This window comes from Cynoglossus semilaevis, chromosome 4 (assembly GCF_000523025.1).
Source record: "Cynoglossus semilaevis isolate Cse_v1.0 chromosome 4, Cse_v1.0, whole genome shotgun sequence".
Classification (NCBI taxonomy): domain Eukaryota; kingdom Metazoa; phylum Chordata; class Actinopteri; order Pleuronectiformes; family Cynoglossidae; genus Cynoglossus; species Cynoglossus semilaevis.
The window spans coordinates 18,192,630-18,203,985 of NC_024310.1; the positions used below are offsets into that span (position 1 = coordinate 18,192,630).

General features: G+C 40.0%; 1 long non-coding RNA gene across 1 annotated transcript; it reads left to right on the forward strand.

Annotated features, from left to right (window-relative positions):
- Positions 1-628: 628 nt before the first annotated feature.
- LOC112486984 (uncharacterized) lies at positions 629-3,935 on the forward strand. Its single transcript, XR_003049636.1, has 2 exons — positions 629-782; positions 2,938-3,935. It is a non-coding gene; the product is annotated as an uncharacterized LOC112486984 (long non-coding RNA).
- The last annotated feature ends 7,421 nt before the right edge of the window (positions 3,936-11,356 follow it).

The window sequence follows — 11,356 nt, forward strand, 5'->3', positions numbered from 1 at the left end:
CAGAGGAAGCCGAGGTTGTTTACAAAAACATGACTGAGGTTGTTTTTTTTCACTCCACGGAGGCAGGTTGAAGGGTAAACACGCACAAGAGGTGATGTGTTTTCCTGCCGAGATGTTTGGATTCGAAATGTTTCGCCTCAGACCTGTATGTTTTCTATGTTGGGCGTTACACTGAAATATATTTTTGATGCACGCTTGGCCAAGCGTTACACTGAAATATATTTTTGATGCATGCTTGGCCAAGAAGAAGACGCTAACTGTATATTCTTTATTAAAGAACGGGATCTTTCTCCCACTTTTATATCAATAACATGTTAGCTCAATGTTAGCAGCTGTAGCTCCTTCTCTCAATATAACTTTTTTTTTTTAACTTCGCCTCACACATCGACAGGTTACAGACAAGGTTCTCTCTCTGATAGTACGTGTAAAAGAAATAGTTTTTACTTGTATAAAGTACTACGGAGAGCCCCTGTATTCACTACAGTGTGTCTTGTACTACTGCCTGTACAGTTGGTGAGAAACTTCACAGTTCAAATGAATGAAACTCAAATCAAGAGAGTGTGGTCAGTGAGTCACCGTGTTTAGTTCTTTTGAGGTCTTCACCGTCATGTGAGCCGTATGACAATGGAGAAAATGAACACTCTCTGGGGCAGTACAATAAAGAAGGTGTTGTTGTGCATATACTATATGAGTGTACAGTATATGTGTGTGGCCGATGTGGGGTCGGGGCATCACTCGAGTGGTAGGAGCCTGGTCATGTGTTCAAAGCTGGAAACTTGTTGGTAAGTTTGTTTCTCCTTCCGTTTGTTTTGTTTTTCAAATTGCAGTCACTGGATGATCTGCAGATTTCATTTTTGAAAAAGAGAGGGATGAGAGAGAAATTCAATGAGTCCATCTAACCATGTGGCAATAACGCAGAAGTGTTTACCGGATTGGTCTACTTTCACAATAACTGTTGTCAAACCAATAAAAAAAAGCGACGGTGTCCGACCTTAAGTTGGTGAGGTTCAACACGCTAACCAGTAATGGTACCATGGAATCGATATATATACCAATACGAGAATTTATTGAGTATCAATTACACTTACAAAGAAATGATACTAATTTATACATGAAACAAAGGCATGTGTCACTTCCACATCCTTGAGGGTAAATTACTACATACAGACTTTTGGACTGCATCACACTCCTCACCACTGCCGTGACCCTGGTTATGAACTGAAAATTTGAAACTGATCCATCAGCGTCACACGACCACTGACCAAAAAAGAGCAGTGACTTCACGTGATCGAGGCAACTAGTCATTACTGTCCCTCTGCGATTGTGCAATTGAACAATGAAGTCTTTTCAGTTGTTGTGACTAATGTGACACATTGGTGACATGAATACACATTTGTTAAGTTGTTAAACGGCCAGTGTTTGTCATGGTTTTAATGGGTTAATTGATATCGGCACCTAAAACAGTTGGACTTTTTGAATGTTAACGGTACGTTTTCTGTTCTTCGTTGCTCGGCCCAGTTTGAGTCCTCGGTTCTGTTCCCGTTTCTCTTCTTTTGCTTGGACTGATATCTGTGCCCTGGAGTGCTGCGGCTGGGTCCTGCATTCATTTTGTGACACCGTCGCCTCCATGCTGATGATGGACTGATAAGTCGTTAGTGGAAAACGGCGCCCTTTCGATTTCAAAACTTTGTCAGCAGGAGGCGACCATTTCATTAAATCCACGTTAAAAATTTTAAATATATGCAGTATATATATATATATATATATATATATATCTGGGGTGTCAAACTCAATTTCACAGTGGGCCACAATTGAAAACTGGGACGAAGTTGTGGGCCAAATGCAGTATTTATTGAAAAATTGACTGTAATTGTTCATGTTTTCCCTTCTCATTTGTTAGGATCTCGCCGGCCAAATATAATTACACTGCGGACCAGATTTGGCCCCCGGGCCTGAGTTTGACACACGTGCTCTATATTGTTATAGATATGACAGTGTCATGGCTTGTGGCTTGAACAGCTATAAAGAATGGACCTTTGACTATTTAAAAAACATTGCAGCAGTCCCCTTTAAGGACCGTTTCAGTAATGGCAACCAATTCCTGGTTATGAAGTCCCTAAAGCACACAGGAATCTCCTCATCTCCGCAAAAGTCCACAACAAATATTCCCATGTTTTCCAAAACCAAACTTCCTCCTCCCGCAGCAGATTTAGCCTGGACTAAATCACTCGTGAACCCGTCACTATTGGTGCTGTGCCCAAAACAGATGTAATCCGGGACAGATGCGTTCCCTTTCACAGAGGCGGTCGAGTTGAGCAACAGAACTTTCCGGAAACAGTCCGTTCTGTCCCCTGCTATTATTTCAAAACACTCGTTTTGTTGTTGTCAACAAACTATTTATTTGATTTCGCCGAGCTCCATCTGCTGCTGTTGTTCGAAATCGGTTTGAGACTGGACTGTCTAAAGCGACTGCGCGGGGGAAGATTTGTATTTATATCAGGAAAAGTACGTATACGATACGTTTTTGTTTCTGTTCTCGTATTGTTCTAACAAGAACAGACGGATTTGTTGCCGGGAGAGCGCAGCTCTAAACGTGAATGTGACTGAAAAAAACGTTTCTCTGAGAGAGGCCTTTCATTACGTTCTGGAAGCATGTGGAGCAGCAGCAGGAAAGATCCCAGCTGCTGTCCTCATGCCGTCCACTTGGCTCTGCTTTAACCCACAGCACACATTCCTCACTGACTCACCAACCCCTGTGTGTGTGTGTGTGTGTGTGTGTGTGCCGTAAAAACAAGGCCATGACTCAGTCCGTTATATAATAAGACCTGACCAACGACTACTATAACTACCAGGCACAACACTGTGCCCGTGTCATCATCACAGGAAACGGTCTCCGTGGACCAGTGCTCATCAATTCTTTTTCTTTATTCTCTTCAGGCTCGAGATCAAAACCAAGTGCCACACAAACAGGCACACACTTGTGCCTGCATCATTTCCTCCCACAGACAGAAACAGGTTCCACTTGCTGATGTCATCAGACCTCACCTTCTGGGCCACACCTTAGAACGCGTCTCTTGGCCTCACAGATTTGTGGCACTGATGCAACGCCGACATCTCGGTTTTTTGTTGTCTCCATATCTGGCGTGATCGTGAGCTCCGCCGCCTTTGTTATTACTTTTGTACACAGCTACAATGGCTTTAGTGTGGGCGTGTGTAGGAGGGGTGCAGATGCTGGGGGGGGGGGGTAATTTAGTGCCAGAATTAATAAATATTAATTATATGTTTTCCCAACACCGGTATCGCAGGAAACTGTAATTATGTAAATGCTGAAAGAAAAAAAAAAAAAAACGCTATAAGGCTAATTACAGACTGGAGCACTTTGTTTTATTAGAAACAAACACTTCCCTCAGCACCTATGGAGTGTACATGTGGTGCTCCGCACAGACCTGAAACTGTTTTATTTATGGGGACTTTCCACGCAGTCAGCCAGCAGCTGAGATAACCGCCTATAAGGTACGGTACACGGAGTGGAAGTAAAGCTTCACGCCACTGATACTGACTCACGACAGGTACGACTTGACAAACCTGATCGACATTCTTCTCTAGGCCTCGTGCAAGCTTTGAGTTTGGTGGAAAACAATCTGCGGATGGATGTGAGAGAGCGCCTTAAAAAAAAACTTTAAGCGTCCCTGGTTCCATTTGTGCCTCAAGAACGTGCTGTACATCGAGTAAAGTGATCTAAAATGTCTGAAAAACCTCGGACTGTTTATTGTAGTCCAAATATCTACAAGGACGGTGAACGCATTGATTCAAAAAACAAGACTCTTTCTATTAATGTGTCATCCGGGAGGTAGTTTAAGATAAAATTTAAAAAAAAAAGTGGTTCAACATGAAGAAATCCTGTAGATTCTGATTAGATAATATGTCAGAAAATACAAGATAAGTCAGGACATTCAGACGGGAAGGGGGATCTCATCAATGTCTGACAATATGATTCTACTTTGATCATTTTCAAGAACAGGGAAACGACAGAGTGTGGAAACTACAGGGGGCTTCTCACTCTCTTCAACATCTGTCAAACCTGACACCCGTCCATGTGATACCTGCCGCCAGTGCCCAAGAAGACACTTCCTAATTCACAGCGTGCCCTCCGACATATGAAAATAAAATCACCGGACTTTATTTGTACATGATACTGAACAAAAACAGCGGAGGTTCTGTGTGTCTGTTTTCTCTCGTCGTAATCTACTTTTTCCACTTTGTAGCTTCAGTTATTTCTAATGGCTCTGTGGCTCCGGGATCAGTTGAAAATAAAATACTCGGTCGTTCCAAAAATAATAGTAAACCATAAAGTAGTGTCTGCTACAAAATTAAAAAAAACTAAAAAACTAAATGTGTACTATATTGATCCCATATTTGGGAAACTGTTGTGTTAGCAGTAGATACGCTGTTAACAGGCTGCCCCTAGCGAGCGCCTAGCATGCGGTTCCTTGGTGTTCCAGGTGTGCTAACCGCTACGCTACGGAACCGACTACAAGTGAGTATTTGTCCATAATGGGGTCCCTCGCACCGTCGCTTTTTGGTTTCACACTGTTTAAACACAAACATCAATCTAATTTAATTAACTGTTATAAAAAATATATACATACAGTATATATATTTGTTTGTATATATTTTAATGCCATTGTATCCTTACATGTACATGACGTATGTTTCTTGTTTTAACCTACTGTGATGTGTGTATTTTCATGTTATGATTTATATAACCCTCACGGTAAAACTGTTGCTGTATCGATTTATATCGATTTGAGAATAAAAAATAATAAAAAAAAATTAGCAAAAGCTGCAAAGTCTATCAGCTGCGTTCTTTCTGCTGCAAATGTGTTCACTGTGTTGTCCACAGAAATCTTGAATGAATATTCTCTTCTATTCTGTGAACTCCCATCATGTTTTTCTCCATATCCTGCGAGCTGCGGTGTTTGTTCCTAACAATGAGTGAAACTGAACCAAACCTTTAGGACTGAACTGTAACATCACAGATGAGGCCAACACAACACCTTGCAGTGTGTGTCTGTGTGTCAGTAGTGCCGTAGTGGGAAATACAAGGTGTATGTGAGAGGAGGAGGAGGAGGAGGAGGAGTAGGAGTAGGAGGAGGAAAGTTAAGGAAGTGGACAAAGCACAGAGGGCTTCTGTGTCCGTGGCTCTTTTTCTCACTGACTCACTCATTAAACTGCTGTGTGAACTGCTGTGTGGGACAAGCTGAAACGTCAACGTATGAGTACATATAAATAAGTTATCTATTTATAATACACAATTGCACTCTTTTAAAAAAAAAAAAAATGAGTACATATAAATAAGTTATCTATTTTTAATACACAATTGCACTCTTTTTTTTTAAAAAAAAATCTATTTTGAGAAAGAAAAAGAGTTACAGATAAATGATCTCTCCGTCTTACCATGCAGCGCCACGCCTGATGTCAAATTATGTTAAAACTCGGCGAGTCAATAACTCATGTGGCGATTGTATGGAAGGACATTTAAGGTTTTAGAATTGGTTTGGGTGTGTGAGAGAGAGAGAGAGAGAGAGCGATAGAGAGAGAGAGAATATAAAAACCAATTATCCTGGATTATGAATGTTGTTGAAGAACCTTGAGTGTGACTAGTCATTAAGTGTCATTATCTAATAAGTGGTTACGCCGTCATACGACACAGTTCACCTGTCACTGTCACGCTGTGCAGCTGAAAGCCGCCGGTGTGCTGCATGATCAAATCTAGATGTGGTTTAACAAAATAAGTCACTTGAGACGCTTAATGGAGGATAATTGAATTTAATTACTGCGGAGTTTGCATCGATGTAAATACTCATACAAAATGTAAAGAATCTGAGTAAAAACGCACGACTGCTGGCCGAGCCCTACATTCTTGCACACTTGTTGCTGTGCAGGAATATACTATGGAGCAATACACATCTGTGGAAATCCCTCCGTCCTTCAATCTCCCTCTCTCTCCCTCCTTCCCTCCTTCCCTCCCTCCATCCATCCACTTCCTCCCCCATCTCTGTCAGTGTGTGTATCTGTGCGTGTTCCAACAGAGCGGCCCAGAACATACTTTTCCTTTTAAAGAGAAAAAGCCAAGAAAGAAATGTGAAGGTGTTGTTTGCGAAGCTGAACACCTTCACGTTAAGGGTAAGAACTTAAGATCCAGAGGCGTTAACAGCTCAGTCATCCCGCAAGACTGATGACAAGGAGAGGGGCACAAGTGTCAAAAGGACGGAAAGTTCAGTCACACTCAAGATGATGTATTACCGCTCCGAAATATTGGGGTGGGAGTTTTGGCGTATTGGATTTATGTCAAAGAGAGAGAGAAAGAAAAAAAACAAAATACCAACAAAAAATTTGATTTTTTTTTTCATGTGGTTGTATACTGTTGATGCAACTGTGATTCAATGCTGTTTCCTGTACTGTTAGAGTACATTGCGTACTAATAATGATGGGTTAAAGCCTTATTTAGTCTGATTCAGTGTCCAAACATTCGTCGACTTTTTTCACAAAAGACAGTCCAGAAAAAAAGGTGGAATTAAACTTTATGGGCTCTGTATTGTAACATTTATGACTCTACAAAATCAGTTTACTGTTGTTTCTGGGGCTTATTTTCCACTTGTCACATATTTAAGGAGGGTTTTCAAACTTTACCACATATACTCCCCAGGCCTGAGCTCATTTCCTGGCAGAAGTGCAACCAGGCGTCCAGAACATTTTGTTTCTTTCTCTCTGTTTCTTTTTCCAACTGTGGCTTCCCATCTATTCCCTCCCCGCTCATTCTTCTGCTCTCTCTCTCTCTCTCTCTCTCCTAACTGGCCCCGTTTCCATGTGAGACGAAAGAATGCTGGACTTTTGAAGAAATGCAGCAGAGGAAACAGAAGTGGAGAAGCCACATGTGTGTGTGTGCTCGATCATTTTTGTTCTAATCTTTAACTTTACTGAAGTATTGCTCAATGCCGCAGCCTGTGAGAAGGAAAAGTCTAAAGGTTGAGCTCTAAAACTCTCGATAAATGGGTTACATGTTAATGATTTCCTGTAAAGACGGTCTAAAGTCTTTCCTGGCAGGGCGACGGTGCACAATTACTATCTCTGATGAACTCCAAACATTACCCTTCGGTCACACACCTCTCGTGGTTTTAAGAGCGCAGCCACAGTGTCGCAGATTTTCTTCATTCTTTAAGTGTAAACATTCCGATAATATAGCACGTGTTTTCTTTCCAGGTCCTAGCATAGAAGAGGTTTTCTTTTTTTTTTTTTCTCGGGGAATTTTCAACAGTGCTGAGATCTGGTGATGCTCCCCCAGCTTTGGCAAGAAAACATCATGATTACACTCCCTAAAATAAAGCCTCCCTGCTACCCAATGTGGTGCTTCACTGACACAGACTGAAACCTGGACAGCAGCCACAGACGCAGCCCGCTATTTCTTTCAGCCTGCTATTTTTTTTCCTCGTAGCAGATCAGACACGGGACCAGAGCTGAGTGACTCACACACAGTAATGATCTCGTATGACTCCTCACAACAAGCTGTGCTGACCTTGAACTCTGAAAGAACCTGCAGGACAATCGCACACGCCGGAGCAGATCACATGTTAAAAAACTAACATTTGCTCTATGCCAATGTCAAAATGTGTAAAAGGTCGGTTTAAAATTTTATATCCAGAGGGAGCTCGGCCGTATGCGGTGCTTTAAACCAGGGTTGCCCATTAAGTAGATCGCGATCTACTGGTCACCAAGGGAGCGCTGGTAGATCAGGAGTAACTAAAAATTCAATTAAAAATAAAGATTTATTTTGAAATTAATAATAATACAGGTATTTAATCATATTGTGGCATAGAGCTACATGTATTTAATCAAAGGGACTCAATAATTAATGAATATATAAAGTACAGTACATTCACATTATATCAGTAAATATATATTTAATATTAACAACCTAAGTAGATCACTTTAACTTGGCTGTTTAAAAACTAGCTCCCAAGACAAAGAAAAAGTGTGGCATAATTCGTATATATTGAGTCACAGATAGTAAAAATATTCATATTAAAATCCACCTGTTGCATCTTTAACTCTTCTTTCTGTGTTTATATTACTGCTGATAGAACTCTAAATCCTACTCGGTCAGCAGCTTGTAGATGTGTCATAGCGGCATTAATTGCCTCCACTGTATATATATGAATTACCCCAGCGGTGTTCCTTGGTGAATGGAAATGCCAAGTAATTAATTAAGACAGACCCGCCCTGTGTATGTTGGCTGATGTGTAAACAGTGCAACAGGAACCTGTGAATATAGTTATTGTTGTGATACAACAGACCAGTGATCCTCAATCTGGAGGGCAAAACCGTCCAATCCAGCCTGCGACCGGATTCCAAAATACACATCAAATAATAATTTACATTTACGCATTTAGCAGACGCTTTTATCCAAAGCGACTTACAAGAGGAGGATTAACATTATCATCATGTGGTTCCTTTTGGAATCGAACCCGCTCTCTGCTTCCGAGCAGTTAGCACATGTAGCGGTTAGCACGTGTTAGCTACAACCGCTACACTATGGAACCAAACAAACCGAACGATTGAAATGTGAACATGACGAAATAATAATGTAAGACAAAATGTGATTTTTAATTAATTTTTGCCTCTCCAGAAAAAAAAATCCTAGCCCTCCGACAAATATAGTTGTCGACACGACCTTTCATAGACACAATCCCATCTGAGAACATAGAGCTGTACATGGTAGAATAATGATTGACAAGCTAGCAAAAATATGAAAAACATAAAACATACTACTACTTGTATAAATTACAAAGTGAAATTACAACTTTCAAATAAAACTTTTTAGTTAATGAGCTGCCATAAAATCTCAGTTTGAGTTGACAAAATATATAGTTCCGCCAACCTAACCAGGTAATAATTTTACTGAATAGTTTGTTGTAAACAGAGGGCCTTGTGCTAGTACATGTGGATTTTTAGATTGTTGTTTCCTAAAGACTGGGTCGTGACCCTCAAGAGATATTTTTTGGGAGTCTGGCGTCTGGCCTCATGTTTCCCAGGATTTTACAAATAATGTCTATTGACTTGGATCGCGAAGGTTTGTGACTTTTAAAATATGGGTCCCCAGAAAACACTGTTTTAGATCTATTCACTTACTATGTCATGTTCAAATCTACATTAGTTTTATTTAACTATTCATTTACATTTGTCCTAATTCACATCCAATGCTGAACTCATTTAAAACTCATTTTGTAGGGGTTTTCTTTTAGAAACTGTTTTCTTTCCTCTTCCTTTACGTTTCCACCCATCACCATGAGAAGTGATTTATTTGCATTTTTTAAATGACCCATAAGACCTGTTATCGTCCCTGGGATCTAAAGTAAAATGATCTGCTGTATGTCGGTGTAAAATTTCACTCTGTTGCAAGAAACAACCGCGTTTGACTCCCCTAGGGGCAGAAACGGCTCATAAACAACTGAAGGTATGATCCAAAACAGACATTCTGCTGCTGATGCCTCAAATCCCGTAACTGCTTATGGATTGTGGGTTGTTTTTTTTTTTGTTTTTTTTTTTTTTTTTTAACTTTTGTTACTTGACACCATTACTGTGTAGATTTTCGGAACCCTTTATAGTGCTGAGAAGGAAGCCTCACTGTTTCCTCATACTTGAAAGAAAGAAAGAAAGAAAGAAAGAAAGAACTGATTTTCAATGGTAAAAAGTTTGTTCAAGTTTAAATTGTATTAAAATCTTTGCTAAATGCCATAGAGACTAAGAAAATACACAGATCTACAGTAGTGGCAAGTTTAAGACGTCCGAGCTTTCAGGAAGGTCAAATGTAAATTTAACGTCTAACACATTCTTTTTTTTTTTTTTTTTTCAAACCAGTCCAGTTTCATGCCACAAGCTCCACCCTATAGTCCTGCAACACCCTGGGTTTCTGGTATGACATCATCAAACTAGGACACAAGTAATTGTTTAACTGGTGCTCACAGTGTTTGCTGATGATAAATATTGTTATCTGGGATTTGTTTAGATTTAAAACTTGAATGACCTTCATCTAGGCCACGTGTCAAACTCAAGACCCGGGGGCCAAATGTGGCTCGCCAAGTCATCTTGTATGGCCCGCGGGAGCTTAAAAAGCAGTTAATAAGGTCCATGCAGCAGAGGTTCAAAAAATGTTTTTTTTTTATTTCCCAGAGCTATGAACAATATTTGTAACTTATATAAATAATAATCAATTGCAGAAACATTTATTAATACAATATGGAGTAGTTTGTGTTTTGCTAGATTTTGGGTTAAATTAAAATACAGCAAATTGAGCGTAAAAGGGAAAATAACCTTTTTCTAGAGCCCCCGTGCTGGTCATCCTGGGAAACACATTTATTATGTTGACATATTCTATTCAACTGTCCCAGGTTCAGACTGGCACCAAGCATTTCTTTCAAAAAACTTTATTTTTTTCCTTTTTCCGATGGTGGTAGGAGAAGCTATGTCGTCACAATCTTTACAAAAAAAACGCAATCAAAATAATTGGCTAATGGTTCAGACTTTTCCAAGGTGTTTCTGTGGTTTGGCAATGGCGAAGTTTGAAGTCGTCAGCTCACCTTTCCCATTTTCTGTCGTGGATAAATCAAACAGACACGTCATAGCTCATAGTCATTTTTGTTGCACAAAAGAAGAAGAGAAGGAGTATTTCTTATCTGTTCACATGTTTCGATCGTGTTACAATAACTGGAAAACTCTGCATGTTTTCCCATCGGAAACAAATATTTCCATATTTCCATTTCCATCTTAGCCTAACCCTGAACCTACAAGCCAAGACGGGGGGGCCGAGGCCACAGTGATGTGTTCAAGCCTGTTCAGTCCTGCCTGCAGCTACAATTAAAATATTTTATTTATTGCTCCCTCTGGTGTCTTTGGTGTTCTGGAGACTTGGTTACACCTGAAGTGAATAAAGGAAAAATGAATTAGTCCACACGTGTTATCTTTCATCTACTTTCCCTCTTTTTTACAAATCTACATTCTAATATCAAACCCTGTCTAAGATCTGACAGCCAGGCTATTTTATGGTTAAAGTTTGCATATCACTATAATAACATGATGTCAATTTAAAGAAAACAGCATTTAAAGAACAGGGAAGAGTGGATATAGACAGCCATGGAGTGTGATTAACAGCTCGACTGTCTAATTGGAGCCAGGGAACACTGACACATCAGTTGCGTAAGGCTACCGATAATTGGAGTTGGATGGAATTTTGTATGAATGGTTTCTCATTAAATTTGATACAATAAATTCAAATGAAACGTGCCTTCACACTAACCTT